The following is a 25,511-nucleotide window of genomic DNA, read 5'->3' on the forward strand; positions in this document are numbered from 1 at the left end:
ACATACAGTAAAGTGAATTTCCAATTCCAGTTCATAGAAAACAAAAATAATATTTTCCGGTTTTCAGTAACCTATCTTCTAGGAATTGGTTATGATGAATAAGGAACCTCTGGGTGTGTGTGTAATTAATATGTATGGTGAAGTATCGACTTGTCTGTGATTACATAGGTTGTTATCTTACCTATGCTTCCCTGTCTCTCAAGTGTTAATACTATTTGCCTTCTCAGCCACCTCCTCTGCAAAGATGCTCTGTAAATAAATGAGGTAATGCTTGGGAAATCTTTGCAGCTTGGGATTGAAAACCACCTCAGACTATAAGATGTACTTGCTATTCCATGTTCAAGCCTGGCGTGTTCTTGCCTCTGTTTTAAATGGAAACTGCATTGTTTGAGTTCTTGGGTTCGTGTCAAAATCTGGGTCAAAAAAGGATGCTTATTTTTAATTTTAATACGGACGCTGTTTCAAACTCCTGCACGCTAGGGTAGAAAATTGTAGGAAATAAACAAAGCACATAAATCAAGCTTTGAAGGAGAAAAATCTTCATCTGGAAGGGTTTTCTCTTTTTTTTTTTCCAATGAGGAGTATAAACACTGTATTTCCCAAGAGAAATATTTGGGTCCAGAGAAGAGGCTAGTGTCACACAGTGTGAGTGTGTGCGCGCGCGGGGGTGTGCACGCGGGTGTGTGTGTGTGTGTGTGTGTGTGTGTGTGTGTGTGTGTGTGTGCTGTGCGTGCGCGTCCGTGGAGAGGGGCGGGGGAGGCGGATGAGGAGGATGAGATCATAGCTTCAGGATCCTCAGGAAACCCTGGTACAGGCAGCAGCCAGCCTCCGCTGTGCCCACATGACCCACAACTCTGGCAGCGGACCCGGCACTTCCAACATTACTAAATAATCAGAGAGCGGCTCCCACTCCGGGCCCACACCTCCCTGCAGACGATGGACACCTTCTAAGAGTTTGGCGAGTGGGTGACCCAGGCGCCCGTCCATTGCAAGGTGTGTGTGCACGGTGACGGGCTTCCTTGACGGCTTGGGGTGGAGGAAAGCTTGGGGGTACAGAAAGTCGGGGTGCGAGGCTAGGAGTGGGCTCAGGGACTCGGCTGTGGCGCTGTCCCTCACCCGGAGCCGGGGAGCCCGGGAGGCGCCAGGACGCGCAGCCGCCTCTGCGCAGGGACCGGGCGCCCTAGCAAGGGCAGACGCCGGGCAAAGTCTGGAGCCTCGGCGGCGGGGAAGGGCTGCGCCCCAGCGCCCACTCGCGGGGTTCCCACCTGTGCGTCCGCGCCCGGCGTGTGCGGGGGACCGCGACTGCAGCAGGCATCTCCCAGGGCGGCGGGGCGGCGCCTTGGGCCCGCGGGGCGGCGGCGGCGGCTGCAGTGGGATGCGCGTGGCAGATGGATCCTCGCGCTGCAACCCACCCGAGGCCAGGGCTGCCCACGGTACCCCGCGCCTCGCCGCGGGATGAGGTGTTCCGTCGGGATCTGCCCACGGGGTCGCTGTCGTGGGCTGTGATGCGGGGAGGCGGCGTGGCCAACCCCCGCCCGGGATGGCACTGAGGCTGGGAAAGTCTGGCAGGGAGTGGGGGAGGCCGGGGTTGACCGGGAAACCCGCGAGCCGGTCTCTCCCGCGGCGGCGTGGGGCGGGCTTTGCAGTGCGGCGCGGGGCCGCGCGGAGCGCTAAGCACGAGTGGACAGTAGAGACTGCGGGGCTCCCCACCTGCCTCAGCCTTCCTAGCCTGTTGCCCACTTTAGAGTTCTGGGCTGGACAGAGGGCAGCTGGGAGGTTCCTTCTGGTACCCAAAGTGGAAGGTAGGGAGAGGACTCTGTCAGCTGCCCAAAGCCAAACAGAGGAGGCTGGCAAAGGCATGCTGGGACGCGGTATCATTAGGGCCTGACCTCAATAATTTTGCTCTTGGACAGCCTTGGGACATGGTGGCTTTGGGAAGATAAGGATGGAACTTGAGGCCGGGTGTGGGATGTATACTAGTGATAGAGCATAGCCCCAATGGTTTATTCTTGCTCCAAAACAGCTTTTGAGTTGAGGTTTGCATTAAAGGCTTGCTTTTACCCCCCCCCCTTATCACTACTAGTGTTTATTGCGGTTTTGTGTCTTTTTGACAGAAATACTTCATATTGTTGAAGTGTATGTAGTTATTATCATTATTAATTATTACATTTACTTTGCTTATTTCAGTGTCTCCACATCTTAAACAGTTTGGTGTTGTTTAGTTTACTTCTTTTCTTAATTCTTTGACTGGCATAAGAGGTAGGCTGTACTACAGTAACCACCTTTTTTTATAAAGGATGTCCAAGCAAAACAGCTTCCCCGGGGTGGCATCGTCACTACCCATCAGGGCCCATTTTAGCTTTAGATCAGTGACCAAAAACTTCCTGAAGATGAACCCCTTCGTTGGGTCCACTAAGGACAACTAATTCTTTATAATTTTAATGCCATGATTATAGCCAGTATCCATTGCATTAAATAGTTTACTTTTGACACACAGTTCACCAGGTTTCATAGAATTATTATAGATCAATGCAGCGTGTAACAACAATATTAAAATTCAGTAGTTAAGATTGATCACCAACATAACTATCATCAAGTAGGTGGCTCCAGTTGTGTTTGTTTACAATTAAGGATAAGCCTCCTGGGCTATCAGTCTATTTGTTTAAAGAATAGATTTTCTGTACTTGATTTTCTTGTTCATGATTTTCTTCAGAATACATTTTCGTCTTGCAGAATTTTTAATAAGTTCCATTATCTTTAATGCAATCAGTCTGACAGGGGTTTGGGCACCCAAGTAAAAAGGGTTATGCAATTCTCTTTCAACTGCCACTGATAAAAAGAGAGGCTGTATTCTGAGGGCATTTGTGTATAACTGGTCTTTTAGCCAGTTGTCTGTACTGTCTACATAATTATGTAAAAATGAAGATGGAAACCAAGTTTTCTCATTAGTTCTAAATCCACATACTTTCAAGCATATCCACTTGTTTGAAATGAACCATGATGAAAAGAAAGGTTTCTGTGGGCTCAAGCCCAGCTTTACGTGTTTAGAGAATTACTCCTCATTTGAGCTTATCATTATCATAGAGTTTTTATAAGATACACTTTTTGGGACAGATGTCTCTCTTAAGTCTTCATCTGTTATTTTTAAAGTAAATGTAATTGCTTCTTCACATAACAAGATTCCAACTTATTTTGACATTCATGGATTGCCTCTCATTCTTGCCTTTCACTTGAATTAAATTCAGTTTGCATAATTTTAAACTCACACTTTCAAATTTATAAGTAAAGACCCTAAAATCCAACTGAATTATATGATCATGAAAACAAGATCTGTAGACATGAGATATAGCCCAGCTCTCCAGTGGGTATCATTCCTGCCCTTGCATACCCTTAGATTATGACTAGATGTTTATTTGTGAACCACTGGAACACAACATTGTGGTCAGAGCATTGCATGTCAGGAGCAAATGTTGTGATGTTGAAATTGAATTTTCCTTTTTTTTAAACTTTTTTTTTTCATTTTATTGTAAATTTTTTTCTCACATAATATATCTTGATTTTGGTTTCCCTTCCGTGTTCCCCTCCCCATTCCCCCAAATCCCCTCCCATCCAGATCTATCCCCCCTTCCATCTCTTATTAGAATACAATCAGGCCTCAAAGGGATAATGACAAAATAAGATAAAACAAAAACTAACACATCAGAATGGGACGAAGCAAGCAAACAGAAGGAAGAGAGCCCAAGAAAAGGCACGAGAAGCAGATGTAGATGCAGAGACCACTGACTTGTCCCCATCTTAGTAATTGCCTAAAAAAAAACTGGACTAAACGCTGTTATAGAAACACAATGAACCTGGGGAGGGGGGCGGTGGAGAAGGGAAAACAGAACAAAATAAATACATAAATAAAATAAAATATAAATAAAAAAATAAGATTGTTTTTTTCAAAAGTCCTGACACAACATTAGAGATTTTCAAAATCTTTATCTGCAAGGCTGCTTGTTATGAAGGTATAAATCCCCTGATGCTTATCAGTGTCTTTTCCTAACTGATTCAAAAATGTTCCAGCTTTCTGGCTACTCATACTTAAATCAGAGACTACATTCTCTTGCTACTTTTATCTCATGTGGGGTTCTGACCTGACTTTCCAGTCACTGTCCCACCCCCCTGGTTTGTGAAGATTTGGAACTGCCTCTGCCTGGGCAGCAGAGTGCCCTCTGTGCCTGGTGCTGGGTAGGGACCAAGGAGTGACTACTGAACATTGGGAGGAGGTTGATATGTGAGCCCTGGCCCATCAAAGATACAGCTTGAACAAGATCATTAGAAAAATGATCTTGTTAAATAAATTATTGTCTTGAAGTTGAAATGTTTACTGAGTGACAATGTGTGTTATAGGATTCCTGGATAGGTTTTGGAAGTCAAAACAGGACCCAGAAATAAATGAAAAGTGACAGTATTTGTAGAGGAGTGGCGTGCCAAGTGTTGATCAAGTCCAGTTTTCTTCCTTCTGCAGTGCTTGCCGAGCAACTTTCTGAATCATTTTCTGAGTCAGAGACACGAGTCTCCCTTTGGTTATCATTTGACCTTTCCCTCATTCTCCCCTGTGGACACGGTGGAGGAAGGCAGAACGCCTTCTGTTGCTCTTCAAAGCGTGTGGAGAAACTGCACCCTTCATTGGGTTATTACCCCATCCCCAAAAAGCTATGTAGGTTTAATGAACAACAGTCGTTGTTTGTCCTTGCAGAAACAAGTGCTCTCAAACTAAATGGTGGTTTTCTTTTTCGGTTGTGGTTAAGGTCACAAAATGTCTCAAATAGGATTGTAATTGATTCATCACTTAGCCCCTAAGATTTGCAGAAATGGCCAAGGGCAGCAAAGAGGAGAGAGAGAGAGAGAGAGAGAGAGAGAGAGAGAGAGAGAGAGAATTTGTGTTAAAGCAAACATAATACTGACAACATTTATTAAACATTTTCTATGAGATGAATATTATCCTATGGGCTCTCTGTAAATTAGTTGATGTTCACATCACAAAATAGCCATATAATGTCTGCATTTATTGTAATTATCTATCTTTATTTAAAGAAGGGAAGTTGAAGCATAAGAACAATAGTCATGACCAGTCAATGAGTTAAACATGATCTTCACATTTGAGTTTTGAGGTTCCAGGGTCCGTTTCCATCAGTATTGGGAAACATGACTCCTCCTAATATTTTCCTTCAATTATTTCCTTTAATAAAATTTGACAGAATGAAAACAATGCTTTTTTGTATTAACACATTTTGCCTCACATTTAAAATTTAAACAGTTAAGTATATATAAAACAGTATATATGAATGAATATATACACGTGTGTGTGTATATGTGTGCGTGCGTGCGTGCGTGCGTGCGTGCGTGCGTGCGTGTGTGTGTGTGTGTGTGTGTGTGTGTGAATACCTGGATAAGAAGGGATGAGTGCCAGATTGTGAGAAATTTCCCATTTTATATTTTGTGTACGTTTAAATTTAAAACATGATCACTTGAATATTGGAAACACCAATGTTCTCAATATAATAGTCTGACATTTAGCATTTCCAATTATTTGGGAAATATCTAAGATAGCTAGAGCTTCTATGACTAGGAATAAACTCAGACTTCACCGTCACTTACACCATTTCCCCAGTGTCTGGGTAGACTGAACGCTGCAAAGAGACTATAGAGTACAGCACAAAATCTTCATTAAATTATCTTCATACAATGGAAATGGCCGTGCTAATGTTTACATTGAGACCTTTTGACATAAATCATTGTAACTGCTGTGGTTAAAAAGTAGAGGAAATTGAGTGATTTTGATTATTAAGCAAATAATGTTAACGTAATTCTGTGGAACATATCATTAACAAAGAGAAATGATAATTGGCTAAACATGGTAATGCAATCAAAGGTCTTTGCTTAGCATCCAATGATAAGAGCAACTGATAATGACTTACATCAAGCATGAGTTCATGCATGCTGAACATGTGCAGTGTTTGTGTCTCTTCTTTGAAATTCTTGGAAATGCTTAAAGTGGTAGTTTATTTTCAGTGATGTATGTATCCCTTGGAAGCATGTGATACATGATCATTTTGTGTGTTCTCCTTATACAAAGCCTGGTATCATAGAGTAGCTATGGCTTTCATTTTTTTATAATAGGTACATTTACCATAAGCAATTTATTCACTGTAGGTAAAAATACACAAGACTTGATTTTTTCATTGGACTTGTTTGTAGTTTGTACGTCTTAGAGTAAGCAACACTATGGATAACACTGATGAATAGTACAGTATATGGAATTTGCAGCTTAATGCTACAGTGCAGTGTCCTATTGTAGGCTTTTCTGTATCAAATATAAAATAATTAGCACAATTATGCTGTAGTAATATCCACAAAATATCAGTGATTGAAAATGACACAGACTTATTTTTGCTAATATTAGAATTCATTGTGACCAATGAGAGATTCTATTCTCCATCGTCCTCATTCAAGTATACAAACTTATAAATCCCTGAATATTGTTTTGTTTTATGATGGCACATAAAGACCATGTTTAAATGCTTGCAAATTTGTAAAGTCTTCCACCAGAAAGTGACACTGAACAATTCCTATATTTTGTTGGTCAAAAAACGTTATATGACCATGTCTAACTGCCCCCCCCCAAAAAAAAAACAGAAGAAAAACACAATTCTATCATATTCTTGTTATAACAAAATAAAATTTGAGTGGATATATCTAATGGTACCACATAAAATTAGTGAGCTTCCTTCATCTAATGTCATATATTATTTAATATAAAGGTAGATTTATTAGCATCTATGTTTTAGAACTTAACAAGTAGACTCCAGTGGTTCTCAACCTGAGAATCATGACCCTTTGGGGTGTCACAGATCACACATCCTGCATATTAGATATTTGCATTACAATTCATAACAGTAGCAAAACTACTTATGAAGTAGCAATGAAATCATTTTATGGTTGGGAGTCACCACAACATAAGGAACTGTATTAAAGGATCTCAGCATTAGGAAGGTTGAGAACCATTAGTTACTTGAGTATTTCTTACATAAAACCTCCACGAAGAAGTAAAAGGTAAACCAATTGTGAAGTGCATGCTGCCATTATTTTCCAGCAGGTGTGCCTTTAGTCAGGGAATAATGGTAGACACTTAATTTTGAGTGAAGGCATCAGATGACCTATCTGACAGCCATCGTAGGCTAAGAACAATACAAAGACTGTACAGAATACAAAGCCTGTGTCTACTGAACTTCTTTGAGTATACCAACATTACATAGAAACCAAAATAAACTATGTGTATATCTAGCTACTTCACCAAAATGGACAAAATTGCTGTGCTACCACGTATTAGTTATTAAAAGAAATGCATGTAAAATCTCAATTCATTCTGTGACTGTCCTCTTTATTAACAGATATAACATGCATAGTTAGAATGTAAGCAACTCACATTTTAGCTTAAGCTTTTAGTATTAAGATAATTCAGCAATTAGAGTTGTAAGGAGTAATACAAAAAGAACCCATTACCCCATTGCCTATCTCCCCAATCTTTCAACATCTTGCCTCAACTTGCAAAACCATAACACTGTATTGCAGAAGAATTCTGACATTGATATAATGACAAACAGATTTCATCATCATGCAGCTAACTCCTGTTGTGCCTACATGGTCATAACAACTTTATTCCAATTACCTCCCTTCCTTAGTTCCTTGAAGCGAGTAACTTATTTTCCATTTCTACAATTTCACCATTTTGGGAAGGCAATATAAATAGAATTACACCAGATGGGACCTCAGGGTTTGCTTGTACACCCATCAATACATTTCTCTGAAGATTTGTGTAGATTGAATATGTCTCCAAAGCTTTCCAGCTTTTATTGATTAGTAGTGTTTTGTGGCATGCATGGCAACATAGTTTGTTTAGGCATTCAACTGCCAAAAATATTGACTTTTTTCAGTTTTTGGCTACTACAATAAAAACTGCTGTGGCTATCCAAATACATCCTTTGTCTGAATATAGGTATTATTTTTTGAGATTAAAAATACCAGGTATTACTTGTATTTAATCATTTGAAACTATTAAACTCTTCCAAGATTAATTTGTACTGTTAACAATAATGCATAAGGGACCAATTCTGAATCTTCACCAAGATTTGTTGTTATTGTTATATCTATTTTAGCCATTACATTAGGGAGGTAGTGATGTCTTACTGTGGTTTTCATTTGAATTTCCTTAATGCCTAATGTTATTGACTATGTTTTCATGTCTTTAAATCATTCAGATGGATTCTTCCCATTTTATTCTCAAGTTTCTTCAGGTACTCTAGTTTCTTGTTTTTACATGCAAATTTCAGAATTCTTTGTCTATATTGCTTCCCCCCCCCCCGCCCCGCCGAAAAAAAAAATCTGACAATCTCCAGATCATACATTTCTGAGGAGCTAATATCAGCTGATAGTTGCTGGGAGATGGAGAATTACTCTTTTTAAAGATGTGGCCATTGATTGGTTTGCCATGCTTCAGTGGATGGTCACACCTCTATGCACATGTGGTCAACAGTAACTGAATTTTGTGGGTTACAGAAAAAAAAGTCATGAAGTTCTGAGGCTGACATGTCAGAGGGAACGTGGAGTGGGAAACTGGGGTTTGTATCATATTGCATTGCATATATGCATGAAATTCACAAAAATAAAGACAAAAGCCATGATAAACTAAAATACAGAAATAGACAATTCTATTTATTAATCAAGTGTTTCTATTTATGTGAAGGACACATTCCATTTCTTCATTGTTTCAGTCTTTCCTCGTTGGTTTCTTTCTCTTCCATTTTTCTTTTTATTCTTTTCTCATACAACACATCCTGACTGCAATTTCCCCCCCCCAGCTCCGCCCAGCTCCTCCTCCTCCTTCTCCTAGTCCCTCCCTAGCTCCCCTCTCCCCCAGATCCATTCCTCCTCCATTTTCCTTCAGAAAAGAAAAGGCTTCCTAGGGACATGAGTCAAATACAGCAAACAAGATACAATGAGACTTAAAAAAAAAAAAAAACACCTCTACATTCTTTTATTCCCATCACATTTATGACCAGTATCGGCTTGCATTATTCTCTTTGTGATTTCTGTCACTAGTATCAGTGTCAGGAGAACAATAGCTTCATAAATTAGATGGGATGCTTTTCTTTCTTTGATATTTTCTGAAAGAAAATATTTATAATTGCTATTCATTTTTTAATTAGTGTAATTCTCCATTGGAGCCAATTGAGTAAGAGGGTGTGTTCTTCTAACAGACTTTATGAAATCAATCATTTTAATACTTACGTGGTGCTTATTGATGGCCAACTTGACAGGATCTCGAATCACTCAAGAAACAACCTTTACAGATCTGAGCAGGATTATCTAGGTTAGGTTACCTGAGATGGGAGGATCTACCCTTGATTTGTGAGGTACAATTCCATGGGCTGAGGTCCAGCACTGAGTTGATAGGAGAAAGTCAGCCAAGCATAAGCATTCATATCTCTGTATTTCCTGATTGTGGATATAATGTGAACAGCTGCCTTGAGCTCTTGACACAATGGCTTCATGGTATATGGACAATAGCCTCAAACTGTGAGCCAAGACAAACCCTTCATCCCTCAAGTTGCTTCTTGTCAGGTTTTTGATGACAGCAGTGAGAAAATACAACCTACATCATTATTCTAGGGCTGTCATAGAGAAACCGCTATAGACTGAGTGGTGTAATTACCACAAAAATCTTCATGCCAGGTGGTGGTGGTGCAGGTCTTTAATCCCAGCACTTGGAAGGTAGACACAGGCTGATCTCTGAGTTCAAGGCCAACCTGGTCTACTACAGAGTGAGATATCCAGGACAGCCAGAGATACACAGAGAAACTCTGTCTTGGAGGGAGGGAGGGAGGGAGGGAGGGAGGGAGGGAGGGAGGGAGGGAGAGAGAGAGAGAGAGAGAGAGAGAGAGAGAGAGAGAGAGAGAGAGAGAGAGAGAGAGAGAGAGAGAGAGGAAGGAGGGAGGAAGGAGGGAGATGGGGAGAAAAGGAAAGGACAGAAAAGAAAAGAAAGAAATGAAAAGAGAAAGAGAAAGATCAAAGTTTAGGCGGATGATACTCCAAGACCAAGCTGTTGTCATATTTTATTTGGGTCTTGAGGTCTCTCTCTTTGATTAGCACTGTTTCCTCACAAGATCTTTTCTCCTATACAGCAGCCTGGGGCTCTCTTCATAAAGTCTCATATTCTCATATGGACATGCATTACATTGCATGAGGATCTTCCATAACAACTAAATTTTAACCAAAACAGCTCTTCAGAGGACCTACCTCTAGGTACTGTCACGTTCTGAAATGCTCAGAATTAAGGCTTCATGGTATGGATGGAGTAAGATGATCAATAAGGCAATACTATTCACTGTGCAATTCTAGTGTTCTTCATGCTGTGTTAGCTGTGGAAATTTAAATTACTGAGAAATTTGTCCACTTTATGTAATTTATCAAGTGTATTTATGTAGAATAATTCAGATCTAATAGTCTCTTGCAATCAGCAGTGATATCCTTTGTGTAATTCCAAATGTAGTTAATTTGTGTTTTCTCTTTTCTTTTAGCCTTATGAGAGGTTGTTCCAATTTTATTTATGTTGTAAAAGAACATACTACTTCACTTACTTTTCTCTGTTGTTTTTCAGTATGTTTTTGTTTCACTGATTTTTGCTTTTATAATAATTTTTCCATTTTTCTTTCCTTGAGTTTATATTGCTCATGTTTTATAATTCTTGTGAGAAAAACATTAGTTACTAATTTTAAATTTATTTTCTATATCTCAATTATGTGCATTTAGTGCTGTAAATTTCTTGTTATTTCCTCTTTGACTTGTGTGTTGTTTAGAAGTGTCACTGCATTCCTGGGCTTAGAGATTTCCTGATATTCTTCTGGTTTGGCTTCCTCATTTTATCCATGATGGTCAGAGGACATACTTTGTATGATTTCCATTCTTCTAATTTTGTTGATGCTTATATTTTATAATTTTTTATTAACTCTTGGCTGTGTATTCCTGGGTATGAGACTTGCCCTGGAGTGTTAATCAATACACCAGGAATGAAACCGTTAAAGAAAGCTGGCATTCCATGTCCTAGAAGCCAAAAAATGCCAATAGCTCTTTTGAGGCCTATTTTATGTCTGATTGTGTGACACATTTTGGTGTATGGTCCATGTTTGCAAAAAATATGGATTGGACTGTTTCCACTGGGGCATCTATTGACACATTTGGTTGATTGTATTATTGTAATCTCTATTGAATTCTCTTAATTGTCTTACTGATGAAAAATGTGCAATACTAACAGTTATTTCTCCTTTAACTTGTATTGATTTGGATTTGTATATTTTGTAACTGTTATTTGGTGCATACACGCTTATGGGCTTAAACTTTCCTGATATATTGATACTTCACTCATTACATAACATTCTTTATTGTATCTGGTAATTTTGTTTTCCTAGATCTCTACTTTACTGATATTAATATATACTCTTTTTTACTTTCCTTGATAATGTCACATTTCTTTTTCCGTCTTCGTACTTTGTACATCCTTACGTTGTTATATACTATTTAGGGTATTTATAGATAAACATGGTTGGTACATATTTTTTCATTTTTGCTAATCTATTCTTTTAGTTTGTTTATTGTGCCATTCATATTTACTATAAATATCCACCCATCAGTCTACTGTTTTAGCTTCTGTTTGTTCTTTTTTTGGTCAGGTGATTTTTATGCCATTCTACTGGTTATTGGGACACTTTTAGAATTTAATTTTTCTGTGTGTACAATGTTGAAAACACAGATTGTTATAGTCATTTTAGTGATTGTGCTAATCACTACATATTTATAGAAGATTCCAATGCCTATTGCTATAATTTTTAAGTTTGAGTAAAGTATAGAAGACTCACATCCCTCTACATCATATCTCATTTTTACTTACATTAACAATTTCCTTTGCATATATTTAACACTTCAGAGAGTATCACAGTGTATGCTTCAACTGTGAAGTCTCATTTAGAAAGTTCAAGACAGCAAAATATCTATCTTATTTCACCATATTTTTGCTTTCCATGTTCTTTTAAATCATCATTTATGTTCTAAGATTCTGTATTTCTGTTTTGTTTATTTATGTATGTGTGCACATGTGTCTGTACAAGCCAGAAGTTGATGTGTCTTCCTAGATTTCTGGAGAGTTCTCCACCTTATCTCCTTGTCTTTGGAGACAGGGTCTCTCACTAACAGTGCTCACAGATTAGCCAGAGGGACTTGCCAGCGAGCTCTAAGGATCCTACTGTCTCTTACAGATATACATGACCATGCCTGAATTTTTGTATAGCTGTTGGGGATCTGAAGTTGGGTCCTTAACTCTTCACTATCTTTTTAGTACTCCCTTTAATTTGGAGAACTTCTTAGGCTTCTTCTCTTTATTCCCAAAGAGATTTACTGTGTTCCTAATTTTGAATACAGAGTTACAGAAGATTAGCAATTCTTTTTATTTCCCCTCTCCTTTTCCTCCCTCTAAACCTTCCCACATACTCTTCCTTACTATTTCAAATCATGGCCTCTTTTTTCATTAATTGTCATCACATAAATATATGTATATACATGTATATTTCTAAATATAACCTGCTCAGCCTGTATAATGTTACTTGTATGCATGTTTTCAGAGCTAACTGTTTGGATGTGATCCTCCCTGGGGAAGAATATTTCTCCCACTTCCAGCATTTCTTAGGTACTTACAGTTCTCCATGTCTGTTATTGTCCTTGTTCAGCTCAAGGACAGGGTAATCATGTTGGTGACACTTTACATGTCTAGTCTTTGATGATACTAAGAGAGACAATCTCGCAGCAGACTCCATGATCTTCTAGCCCTTGAGTCTTTCCAAACCCCTCTTCCTAATGTTCCTTGAGCCTTAGCTGTGGAGTGTTTTATAAATGTATCCATTGAGACTGGGCTCCACAGCTCTGCATTTTGATTAGTTACAGTTTTCTACAATGGTCTCTGTATGTTGCAAAGATAAATTTCCTTGATGAGGGGTGAGGAGTTCACTTACCTATGTATAAGGACAAATATTTAGAATGTAGTTGAGGGTGATGCTATTTTAGTCAAGTGGTGATTGTAAGTTCTTCTCCAACATCCATGACTTGATCCATCGTAGCTAGTTAGCTAGGTTTCCAGTACCAGGCACAGTTTTCCTCCTGTTGAGTGGGTCTTGAATCCAATTAGAGAGTTCTTGGTTACTGCTAAGGTATGTGTGCCACTGTTACACCCTTACAGTTATTGTGACTAAGGCTATCCTTTGAGAGCAAGTCAAATCCTCTAGTGACAAAATAAAAATTGTTTGCTTTCCTAAAAACAACTTGTTTTCTTGTCTGCCTTGAAGAATTTTTTGCTGGATGGTGCTCTAAGTTAATAATTCTCATTTCACAACACTTAAAAAGTGTTATGGCCCTCCTTGTGCCTGAAAGGTTTTTGATGATGAATCTACCCCATCTTTGTTGGAATTCTCCTGCAGAAAAAGTATCATTATCCTCTTGATTAAAAAGGGATCCTGGCTCCATTTTTCATAGATTTCACCCTGATGTCCCATGGAAAGTATTCCTTTACTTGGGGTATGATATTCTGAGTCTGTTTCTTAAGTCTTGAGTTTTATGTCTTTTCTAAAACATGGAAAGTATCCATCGATCAAATTTTAACCAGTTTTTCAATCCTGTGCTGTTTTCTTTTTTCCCTCCATGTCTTTGAGGCGTGATTGTTAGATATGTTACCCTTGTTCCAGAGTGTGTTAGTCTCCAGTGCCTGATGTAACAGACAGCTACACGTGTGGTGCCTGGCAATGGACTTGTTCAGTTTGGGCCAGTTGGACAGCAGTGTCACCGACTCAAGTCAGGCTGTGGGAAGGGCTTCTTCCTTCTGCAGGTTTTAGGGCAGAGCCTCTTCCCTGCCCTGGTCCTGAAGGTCACCTGTGCTCTTTAATTTCCACACACTTCTATGGATCCCTTAGACCTATAGCTGCTGTCATTATATCATCCATTCTCTTTCCACGCCAAATCTCCTCTGCTTCCTTCTGTTACAACCACTATGTTTAAAGAAGTAAAAGTAGTAAAAGTCTCTGTGAATGACCCAAGATATTCTCCTTGGACAAGATCTGTAACCTAATTATATCTACAAAATTCCGAGACAACATTCAGCATTTCTAGGGATTATACTATGCTATAAATCTCTGAACCATCATATGGCCCATTACATATTTCCTTATTTTCCCTTCTTCAGTCTGAATTCTCTTTATTATTTAAATTTGGTAATTCCTGTGGTTCTATTTCTCAGCTCCAAAGTTCTTTCTTGTCACTTCCTTCTTGTTATTGAGCCAACCCACTGAATTTCATATTACTATTATTGGTTTAGTGTTTTTTCTTTTTTATTAATTTTACATCGCAACTGCAGCCCCCCACTCCCTCCTCCCTCCTTCCCTCCACCCCCTCTCAATGCACCTCTCCTCTATAATTACTCAGAAAGGGGTAGGCTTCCCATTGGCTTCAGCAAAGCATGGTTATCAAGGTGCCTTAAGACCAAGTAACCCCCCATTGTATTTCGGTTGGGCAAGGCGATCCAGCATGAGGAACAGGTTCCCAAGAGCCAGTCAAAGCACCAGAGACAGCGCCTGCTCCCATTGCCAGAAGTCCCACATATGGACCAAGCTACACAACTGTCACATATATGCAGAGGGCCTAGTTGGCCCCATGCAGTCTCCATGGTTGTTGGGTCAGACTCTGTGAGCTCCCATGAGCCAGGATAGTGGTTTCTCTGGGTTTTCCTGCAACATTCTTGACCCCTCTGTTTCCTATAATCCCTCCTTCCTCTTCTCAGCTGGATTCTCTGAGCTAGGCTCAATGTTTGGCCTTAGGTCTCTGAATCTGCCTCCATCCATTACTGGATGAAGATCCTATGCTGACAACCTGGACAGTCACCATCAGGTGGGATGGCCAGTTCAGGCTATGCATCCACTACTGCCAGGAGTCTTAGCTGGACCGTCCTTGTAGACTCCTGGAAGTTTCCCTTGTATCAGGCTTCTACCCAATTCCATGAAGAACCCCCTTTCCAGTCATCTCTCTCTCTCAGCACTCTTGCCCTCTGCCCACCCAGTAACCAGATCCCTCAAGTTCCTACGACCACCTGCCCCAGTCCAACTAGGATATCTCTTCTATTTCCCCTTCCCAGGAGATCCATGCATCCTCCATTGACTAGGTAACAAGGTTTGGGTGTTTTGTTTTGTTTTTTCACTCTAAAGTTTCTACTCTGTTCTTCTTTATATATTTTTGTCATAGCTGAATGTTTCATTGTTTCATTTGTAATGAACATAGGATTAACTGTCAACTTGACAGAACCCAGAATGACCTGGAAAGAGTTGCAATAAAAGGCTGTGTACATTGGATTGGTCTATGGGCATTTCTGTGCAGAATTTTCTTAACTAAGTTAATTGATATGGAAAGACCCAGGGCAATGTGAGTGCACCACTCCTTCTGCAGGGGGTCTTGAACTGTATAAGAATGGAGAAATTGAACTGAACCGCAAGCAAGAGAAGATGTCTGTTGATTGGCATCTTTTGATGTATGAAGCTACAGAAAATTTCAAGGAATTAGCTGTTTCTTGTACCTTCATGCTCTACAGCTAGCTTTCTTTCTTTTCTCCAACTTTCAAGGTCATTGTATGTCTGTTTTATGTGTAGTATGCATGGTTTTGAGTTGTACATAGTGAGTGTTATAATTTAAAAGCAACAGAAGGTGACCTTGGCGGGTGGGAGCCAAGGGGCCCCAGAAAGTCAGTCATACCAGGTGACAGCACTCATGGAGGTTTGTTGGGTGGGAAGAGAGAGATGGGGGAGAGAAAGGGAACACAGAGCGAGAAGCAGCGGGAAGAGAGAGAAGGCAGGAGCCTGCCTTTTATGAGGGGACATAGCATGCGTGCACAGAGAGCATGTTGTCAGGACCCTGAGCGGGCCAAAGTACTGCCTGCTTACTGGGCGAGCACATGTGCTCAGGGAAGATGCATCCTGCCAGGTCCCCAAGGGCAGGCTAGTATAATGCCTGAATGTTAACAGGGAAAAGAACAAGAAGTTTTATTATCATGGTAGACATGATAATATGCATTTCTGCAAATGTAAACCGAAAATTACCACTCTACATGACTCGGAGGATGAATCTCAAAAGAGTTACATCTGGTCTATTCCCAGTTAACTAAAACGTCATAGATCCCTGGGGCAAATGAGTCTTTAATGCTGGTGTTAGAAGGTTTACAGAGCAGGCCACCACTCTCAACTGCAGAGACTACAAGAAAATACGCTTACCGTGCTCCCCACCACCACCTTGTCAAGTCGGTGATCTTTCTTTCCCTGCAAAGCTATATCTGCATGGTGTACTAAGTAATCCCGGAGATATCCATTCCCATGGCTGCTTTCTCTCCCAACATCCTGGAAGCATGATGTCCCGGGTCTTATTGTGTTCTCATTTTATTGTGTTCTCCATTTTTTTTGAAACATCATCCACCTGGGTGTGTGAGTTAGAAAAAAAAAGTAGTGATTAGAAATCCATGTTCAAACTCAGAGGACCACCTTTCCACAAACATCCTTACTTGTTTCCTTTTATATAAAATTACATATTGAATATATATATGATAGATTTACAGATAGACAGACAGACAGATGATAACAATTGTTGGACCCCTCCCTGTTGGATTAAATAGAAAGTATGGGGCAAAGAATTTTCTGCTAGAATCCAGTAAGCTGACCAGTGACCACTGACAGTAACAAGATCACAGAAAATGATCTTGTGAAATTCTCCCCAGGGGCCATGTAAGTGACATTGTAGCTAACCCTGGAGTTCTCACTGTATTAGAGCCACTGGTCTCAGAGTCTGATCTACAGAGGAGCAGCAGTGCAAAGGAGGAATTTTGAGAATGCAAATTCTAAGGGATTATCCTTGGGGGTGGGGAGAGAGCCTGGTGTCTGCTTTGTAGCTAGCCCTCTGAGCAGCTCTCATGTCTGCACACTCTTCAGTCTACTCTTCCAACCATTGCAGACTGCACTAAAATTATGCTCTTAACGACTCTGCACTCATTAGGTTTGGAGAAATTTTATCCATTGAATTTAACATTACATGCTTTAATGATTAATGTGTTCTGAAGGAATTATAGTAAAGAAATTTAAAACGTTATCACCCCAAAACCATCTCTCTTGTTAAATACATATTAACTACTTGCATAATTATTTCCTTTTCTCAAATCAAATCTATTCCATGTCTGATTTTTGCAGTTGACATCAGAAATAATGAGCTCTGCTTTTTTGTTCCCTGTAGCTTCTGTGTCTATGACTGTTACAGCTGATGCCAACCTTTGAAGGTCTTTGGAGGTGAGGGTGGTGGCATTTTTGCATCATATAAAGAAGATGCTTTTTAGGAGGCCTTGTCATGGTTTATCGTTAACGACAGATGCATATGCAGATGACCGAACTCATCACTGTCAGGACCACTTCAGCTCTACCACAGGGTACTCTCTGTCTACCACACACAGGCGCTTTTCCCTGGGGTCAGATGAGATTGATGCCAATCTTGGCTACAAGGCTGTCCTGAAGAAAGAAAAAAATATACTTCTGAACAGAGCTCTAATAATTGGGGAGCAGTTCCAAGACATACGATGGGGAAAGACAAGAGAAGACAAAGGTTAAAATGTTTAAACTGTCTTGCAAAAGTCACAAAATAGAGAGGCATGCAAAATGAAAAGCCAGCATTCCTATCACTAGATGTTGGTCAGTTTTATTTTCTTTTAGGACCTGTTATATCATTTGTTGCTGTCAATTAACAACTAAATCTAGAAAATAGAATAGATAATGTATTTGCTTGGTACCAACTTCCATCACTAATAACTTAACTTTCTGAGAATCACAGTTTACTAAGCACAATTTTAGGCAGAATTTTTTAGTTTCTATATATCATTTACATTTATTACCTTTTTTTTTTTTTTTTTTAGTTTTTCAAGACAGGGTTTCTCTGTGTAGCTTTGTGCCTCTCCTGGAACTCACTTGGTAGCCCAGGCTGGCCTCGAACTCACAGAGATCCACCTGGCTCTGCCTCCCGAGTGCTGGGATTAAAGGCGTGCACCACCACCCCCCGGCTTCAATATTACCTTTTAAGAAAGCATTCCTTTGAGTTTTTGAGATTATAATACAATTACATCATCTCCCTCTTCCCTTTCCTCCTTCCTAACCCTCCCATGCCCATCCTTGATCTCTTTCAAATTCATGGCCTATATTCTCAAATATATCAATATAACCTTCTCAGTCTGTGTAATGCCACTTGTATGTATGTTTTCAGGGTTGGCCATTTGGTATTGGATAACCAATGGTGTGCTCTTCCCTGGGGAAGAATATTTCTCCCTATCAGCATTCCTTAGTTCTCTGTAGTTCTTTCTTTGTGTGGAGTTGAGGCCTAATGAGTTTCCCCTCTGTCCATGTTAGTATGTTTATTGGTCTAGTCCGTATTCAGGTTATGTTTAGGTGGTCATGTTGGAGAGACATTAGGGATACAAATTCTGACATTGCTAGGAGACAGGAGTTTCACAGGAAACTCACTAGTCATCTGGCTCTCACAGTCTTTCTACCCCCTCTTTGCAATGTTCCCTGAGCATTAGGTATGACAATTGTTTTGTAGAAGTCTACATTGGGACTGGGCTCCATAACTTTGAGTTTTGATGGGTTGTAGTTTTGTGAAATAATCTCCATCTGCTACAAAGAAAGTTTCCATGATAAGGTGTGAAGACTACTCTTATCTGTGAGTGTCAGGACAAATATTTCAAATGTAGTTAGGAATCATACTGGTTCAGTAAAGTGTCTGCTTACTAAGCCTCCAAGATCTATAACTTGATTAGCCTTGGTAGTTAACTCGCTTTCTTATACTAGGCATGACCTCCTTCTTGTTGAGAGGTCTTAAGTCCAATTAGAGAGCTGTTGGTTACCAGCAAGTTATATGCCACGACTGCATCCTTAGAATTATTGTGCCATGCCGGTCACTAGTGCGGTTTATAGTTTCCTCAAAGTCCAAAGGGAGGAAGGATTCAGGTCAGTACCAGCTTGAGGGTCTCTGGCCCCTGTGTCTGAAGGGTGTGGTGTTTTCAGGATTTACCTTCCAACTCTGGGGAGTAACCATCTGATAACAATAGTCTATAATGTTTTAGAAGTCTTTTGGATCACTCTGACCAACAATTCAAAAGAGGGCTTCTTGTACCTGGTGTTAGGGTTTTTGTTAGATTATCTTTGGCTCTTGGAAGGATCATTGTCATTCCATATGCTAAAATTTTATTTAAGTTATATATGAATATTAATATACAAACTGAAACATATTATAAAATTTTAAAGTTTATCATTAATAGTTTGATTCCTAATGACTTTTCAGACACCCCACTGCTGTTTTACTCTCCTTTCTCCTTCTGTATTCATTTCCTCTCCCATCCCTGATTAGTCACTCATTTTCCCCACATCTCCCATCAGAGCAGCCGCACCCTACTACAGCCCTCTCTGTTCCTCACCCAGCTCTCTACCCAAGCAATGATCCATTTTCACTTTCCTTCTCTCTGCTTTCCTTCTCTCTTTAGTTACCTGAGGCTATATACTCACATGTGAGAATTTGGAGCAAGGCACCTCAGATGAGAGAGAATATTCCATGTTTGTCTTGCTGGGTCTGAGTGATCTCACTCTATGGTTTCAATTGTTTACCTGAGTATCTCATGACTTTATTTACTTCACTTGACTTCTTAAAGCTGTCTTGTGATTGAGTAAACCAAAAAAATAGCTTGTGACCAACTTACCTGCCTTTCATTGAACTTGATAGACATTTTTGGATGATAAAAATATTAGTCTTCCACTATTTACTACCGCCCATTGTATTTTGGATTTCTTCATTCTTGTGTGTGTGTGTGTGTGTGTGTGTGTGTGTGTGTGTGTGCCTTCCACACACACACATTCCACCTGATTGTATGGCTCCTATTTACTCATTTTGCTTGAGTGTTTATCTTTCTACAGCATTTAGGGATTAGACTTCCCAACTATCATTATGCTGTGTCTGTTCAGTGGCACTGTGTAAGCAGGCACATCCTTTTATTTAGAACAAAGAGTGTTTTCTTATTCATGGAGTTATAGGTTCTAAAATAAGGACCCCATCTCTAGTGGGACTACTAAAATGTCTTATTTCTTAAAGTAATCACTTGCTTCGAAGTTTTTAACTGTGACAGGTAAATCACACTCACAACAATTAGGTAAGGCTTAAATAAAAAGGGAGAAAACAACAAAATCCAGATCTTATGTCCTCATCCCAAATGGAGGTCAAGAAAAACTGGATTCAGAAAGGTAAAGCATGCTCATGGTATGTATGCGGGGGGGGGGGGGCGGGGGGGTATACATTTGTGTACAAAGTCATATACTGGTGTGCACACACACACACATATATGCATATATATATATATATATATATATATATATATATATATATGCATGCCTGTGTAGTTCAGGGGACAATCTTGAGTGCTATTCCTCAAGAGTCACCCGACTTTTTGGAGAAGCAGAATTTCTCACTGGCCTGGAACCAGGCTACTCTGGCTGGCCAGTGAGCCCCGGAGAGCCTCCTGTCTCTGCCTCTCTCATGCTGTGATTATAAGCACACAGCAGCACTCCTGCTCTTTTCTATGGGTTCTGAGAAGTGACCAGAGGTCCTCAGGTTTGTACAGCAACCACTTTACCTACAAATCACGTCCTAGCCCATCACACTGCCTTCTGTTGGTAAAGTCCAGGTTATTCACTACAGCGTTGACGCTCATTTATAAACAATAAATATGTTTTCTTTCCAGTATGTCAATAAGTTCCCCCTCTTCCCTTTAACCAAAACAATGCAAGAGTAATACTTACCACTATAATGTAGATAAAACAATAATACTCTCTGATGCTTATGCTTTTAGGGTTAGTATGTGGTCAGATTGATTTTGAGGATTTTATCTAGCTGTGAATTATATTTTCAAAATAGAAGAACATTTCAAAGAATAGAACTATTTTTTTCAATGCCAGTGTATGCTCACACTCTTTTATTTTTGTGCTTTCACTGGCTTGCTTTTTTGTTTGTTTGTGTTGTTTTTCCTTCATGCATTTTCATGGTAGCTGGAAAGCATTTTTTTTTAAGATTTATTTATTTATTATATATACAGTATTCTGCCTGCATGCATGCCTGCAGGCCAGAAGAGGGCACCAGATCTCATTACAGATGGTTGTAAGCCACCATGTGGTTGTTGGGAATTGAACTCAGGACCTCTGGAAGAGCAGCCAGTGCTCTTAACTGCTGAGCCATCTCTCCAGCCCAGTAAATATTTTCTCTCTCTCTTTCTTTCTTTCTTTCTTTCTTTCTTTCTTTCTTTCTTTCTTTCTTTCTTTCTTTCTTTCTTTCTTTCTTTCTTCCTTTCTTTCTTTTTGTTTTTTTGAGACAGGGTTTCTCCATGTAGTTTTCATGCCTGTCCTGGATCTCATTCTGTAGACCAGGCTGGCCTTGAACTCACAGAGATCCACCAGGCTCTGCCTCCCAAGTGCTGGGATTAAAGGCATGTGCCACCGCCACCCGGCTTAGCAAATGTTTTTTAATACTCATGTTAAGCTTAGACATCAGATCTCAACTTTGCTCTGTGTTCATACAGCTGAGCCCTCATAAACAACAGAGATGATTAAAGTGAGACCAAAGGAATGGGTATCTTATCGGCATTCTTTCATGAAATAGTTTTTAAAAAGCAACATAAAGCTAGGCATGATAGTACCTATCTGTACTACCAGAATCTGGAGAAAAAGATAGAGGATGAACAGATCCAGCCTGGGATACACAGAGAGACATCATCTCCAAAACAAACAATGAAATAGCCCAAGTTCAAACTGAAGCATAAAGGGGAATCATAGTCCCGTATTTCATAATAGAGGTCTGTGTTTTGGAGGCTATGGTTGCTGACTAAGGTTGAAAAAGGTGACGGACATCAATGTTTCCCTCCCTATTCAGCTCTAATTGCTTTTGCCCATATGGGAGCAGATTATTATCTCAGCCAATTGTTTCTCTTATCAGTTTATCTGTCCTCACCATCTCTGTATTTAGTCCATTTTCTGTTCCTGGAAAAAAAAAATCCCTGGAGGTGGGCATCTTTGTAAAGAAAATACCTTTACTTGACTTACATTTCTTGAAATGCAAGGGCATGCTGCCAAATCTTGCTGCCTTTGGCCAGAAACTTTTGATAGATGACATCGCAGTGGTAAGGATGTGACAAAAGGACACATGGTAGGAAGGGACACCAGGTGAAGTGGGTCAGCTGTGACCTCCTACTAACCTCTGCCTCTTAGAAGCTTTACCAGCTCTTAATAGCAACTCCTACCTGAGGAAATTTTGGCAGCAGATAGCATTGAAAAGAGGGAGAATCAGTTTTCTTTGGAAATGTGTCCCTCGTGGGTTGCCCATGCTCCAGCTGGTAGCCCCACCCCGATGTATGTATAGGCAGAAATAATTGTACTCAGTGGGCTACAGAAAAATAATGAAGAAGACATGGAGTGGAGAGAGGAATATGATGAGGGTGAGCAGGCAGAGTTGGAAGGGAGAACAGGAGGTGAATGCAATCAAAATATGATGTGTGTGTGTGTGTATGTGTGTGTGTGTGTGTGTGTGTGTGTGTGTGTGTGTGTGTATGATGCTCTCAAGTAATAAATTCTGAAACTGAGAGTAAAGGTGTGTAAGCCTCATCTTACTCTCATCTGTTGATCAGAATTCCTCTTTCTGACCTTACAACTTGAGGGCTAACACTAATGATGGGAAGTATCCAGGTCTGTGTAGATCTCAGCCCCATTATGTGCATTTAAACAGCCAGGGTGATTCAAATCAGAGTTTGATTCAAGTAACAACCACAGATGAACTGTGGAAGTTCAGAGGTGAGAATGGAAATTGGTGTTTTCATTGAATTCACGAAAACCCAAGGATGGATCATTTATAAAGTCAGACAAGACTTGCTCTCAAGGGTACCACCTTAATCACCAAATTCATAAAGACCCGGTCACAAAAGATGCCAACTGATTGTGCAGTTAGAATGGTTGTTGCTGTCGAGATTGGCATGAGTGACGTGTCTTATCGCTATAGAGTGATAAACATGGGAAAGTCAGTTCCTCACAGAAGGTGTCTCCATGAACCTGGCACTAGAATGATGCAAATCAGTTAACTGCAAGCAATGACTAAACAATGAAAACTTCATATGTGTCTAGGACTGTCCTAAACACTTCACTTGTATTATCAGCTCATTTAGTCCCTCCCAGAAGCCCTTTGAGGTAGTAGTTGCTCTGATTTCTGGGTGAGAAAACACAAGAAGACAAACTTTGAAACTTGCTCAGTATGACAAGCTACAGTATGGCAGAGCTAAAATCCTGGGCTCTGTGACTACATAATTAGTGAAAGAAGAAAGACACTTTAGATAACCTGGGAACTAGCTGGTTAGTGATAGATAATCTGGGAACTAGCTGGTTAGTGAGGGGTGTGGAGGCTTCTAACTGAGAAAGAAAACTCGTCTTCAACTGCTGTTCTTATGAACGAGTGCCTTCAAGTCACACACGGTGAGGAACATACCATGCACTCAACATGGAGAAAGAGAGCTGCATAATCAAGTTCTCCTCGGCAGTATTTAAAATTCATTTTAGACACAGTTGTGTACATCTCCAGGACTTGGGACCTGGAGACTGGAGCATGAGTAGTTGAAGGTCAGCCTTGGATACATAATGAGTTGTCAGAAAGGGCTACATGGAACCCTGTCTTAAAAAAACAAAATGTTGATTAATTAATGTTAATGAATTAATAAAAACTGTAGTAGAGCTCAGTTAAAATAACAAGCTATAACTATGAAGAAAGAATAAGAGGCAAATATAAATATAAGAGTTATGTGTCTGTGTGTCAATTTTCTGGATGTCTCCAAACCCTGAGGACACTTTGTCTGTGACAATTTCAGGAACTGGCTTGAATCACTGAACCCACCTCAGGCGCAGTTCTTGTTATTTTAAGGGATTTCTGTGCTGCCTATAGTTCCCATGTGCCTCCTCCCTTCTGAGTTTCTGCATCTCATGAGTATCTATTCCCCATCCTGACTTTTCGCTGAAACGTAACACTAACTTGAATAATGCTGTTGACTAGTACCCTGGCTTCCTTCACTCCCCAACCAACACCAGCCCGAGGCTAGGCATTCAGTAAACTTTGCTGTAGATATAGAGCAATGGAGCTGAGCTACAGGACAGGAGATAGCAGATGGCCCAGAACTATAACTCCCTCAGCCATCTCGATTTATTTTTATGAAAAAGAAGAGTGCATCGTTTAAAGCTCTTCCCTCACACCTTAACACTGTGAGAAATGGGGTTACTTCTAAGTGTACTTATATCTCCAAATGCCAAGGAAACACTAATAAATCATATTGCTGACATGCTGTTTTTCCCTAGTTGGTTTGCTAGGAAATGCTTGTCTGATTTTTAGATACTATTGAAATGTAACCTTTACTCTTATAGGCACAAGAATCAAATGGACTTTGCATCTGTGAGCAAATGTCTGCCCTTGGCATCCCTTAATGCCCAAGGCATACACAAAGGCTCAGTTACTAGTGCTGACTCTAACAGGCAAATGATGTAACTACAACATGTTGTCCTAGAACTAATGTTTTAAGATCTTTCAAGGCAGGGGAAGTAATATCAACCCCACAGTGATGTTGCTGTTACTGTTTACATGTGCTTTTGAGAATGAATGATCAGCTAAGAGTGGAAAACGTCGCATTTCAACATATGAAATAGACATCTTTCCAAAACAAATCCAGAGGTTGGGAAACGTCTCTTCAACAAGCTTGACAACCTGTGTCTGGATCCATGAAGCCAATAGCACCCACCTGTATCCTAGAATTCCTATAGGAGAATGCTCTTGGAAGTTCACAGGCTAGCTAGCATTGAGTAAATGACAAAGGGACAGGAACCATAGATACCCAGCCCCCAAACAAGAAGGACACATTCAAAAAAGTTGTTTTCTGACCCCAATGATGACACAGGTATTTACACTCACACTCATATAATAAACACACAGAGAGAGGTGGGCAAAGAGAAGAGGGGGAATATCCAATTTCAAACAATTCTTGCCAACATTAGGAAAGATACCTACCAATGCTTAAATACCCAATGTTTACATCTGGCCCATCATGGCTTGTCAGATTTTGTATATTTGTAGAAAAGGGCATGTAATGCTCTACTGTTATGAAAGGTTATCCATATATTAAGAAATTTTGCAAAGCAGTGTGTAATAACAACATGTCATCCAAGAGTGACCACCAGCATAATGACCATGACACCTGGTCACAAATTTCACTTGTAATGGGAAACGTCAGTGGCTGCTTA

The 25,511-nt window shown here is 40.1% G+C and overlaps 1 protein-coding gene across 5 annotated transcripts in view; it reads left to right on the forward strand.

The window, feature by feature from the left end:
- Positions 1–620: 620 nt before the first annotated feature.
- Positions 621–25,511, forward strand: part of Dtna (dystrobrevin alpha) — a 370,573-nt gene continuing 345,682 nt past the window's right edge. For 3 of the 5 annotated variants that reach the window (XM_076554816.1, XM_076554802.1, XM_076554820.1), the window contains exon 1: positions 621–993. The gene's annotated coding sequence lies outside the window, so the exon portion shown is untranslated. The remainder of the gene's footprint in view (positions 994–25,511) is intronic. The other 2 variants (XM_076554814.1, XM_076554803.1) reach the window with 1 other exon arrangement.

This window comes from Peromyscus maniculatus, chromosome 19, assembly GCF_049852395.1.
Source record: "Peromyscus maniculatus bairdii isolate BWxNUB_F1_BW_parent chromosome 19, HU_Pman_BW_mat_3.1, whole genome shotgun sequence".
Taxonomy (NCBI): domain Eukaryota; kingdom Metazoa; phylum Chordata; class Mammalia; order Rodentia; family Cricetidae; genus Peromyscus; species Peromyscus maniculatus.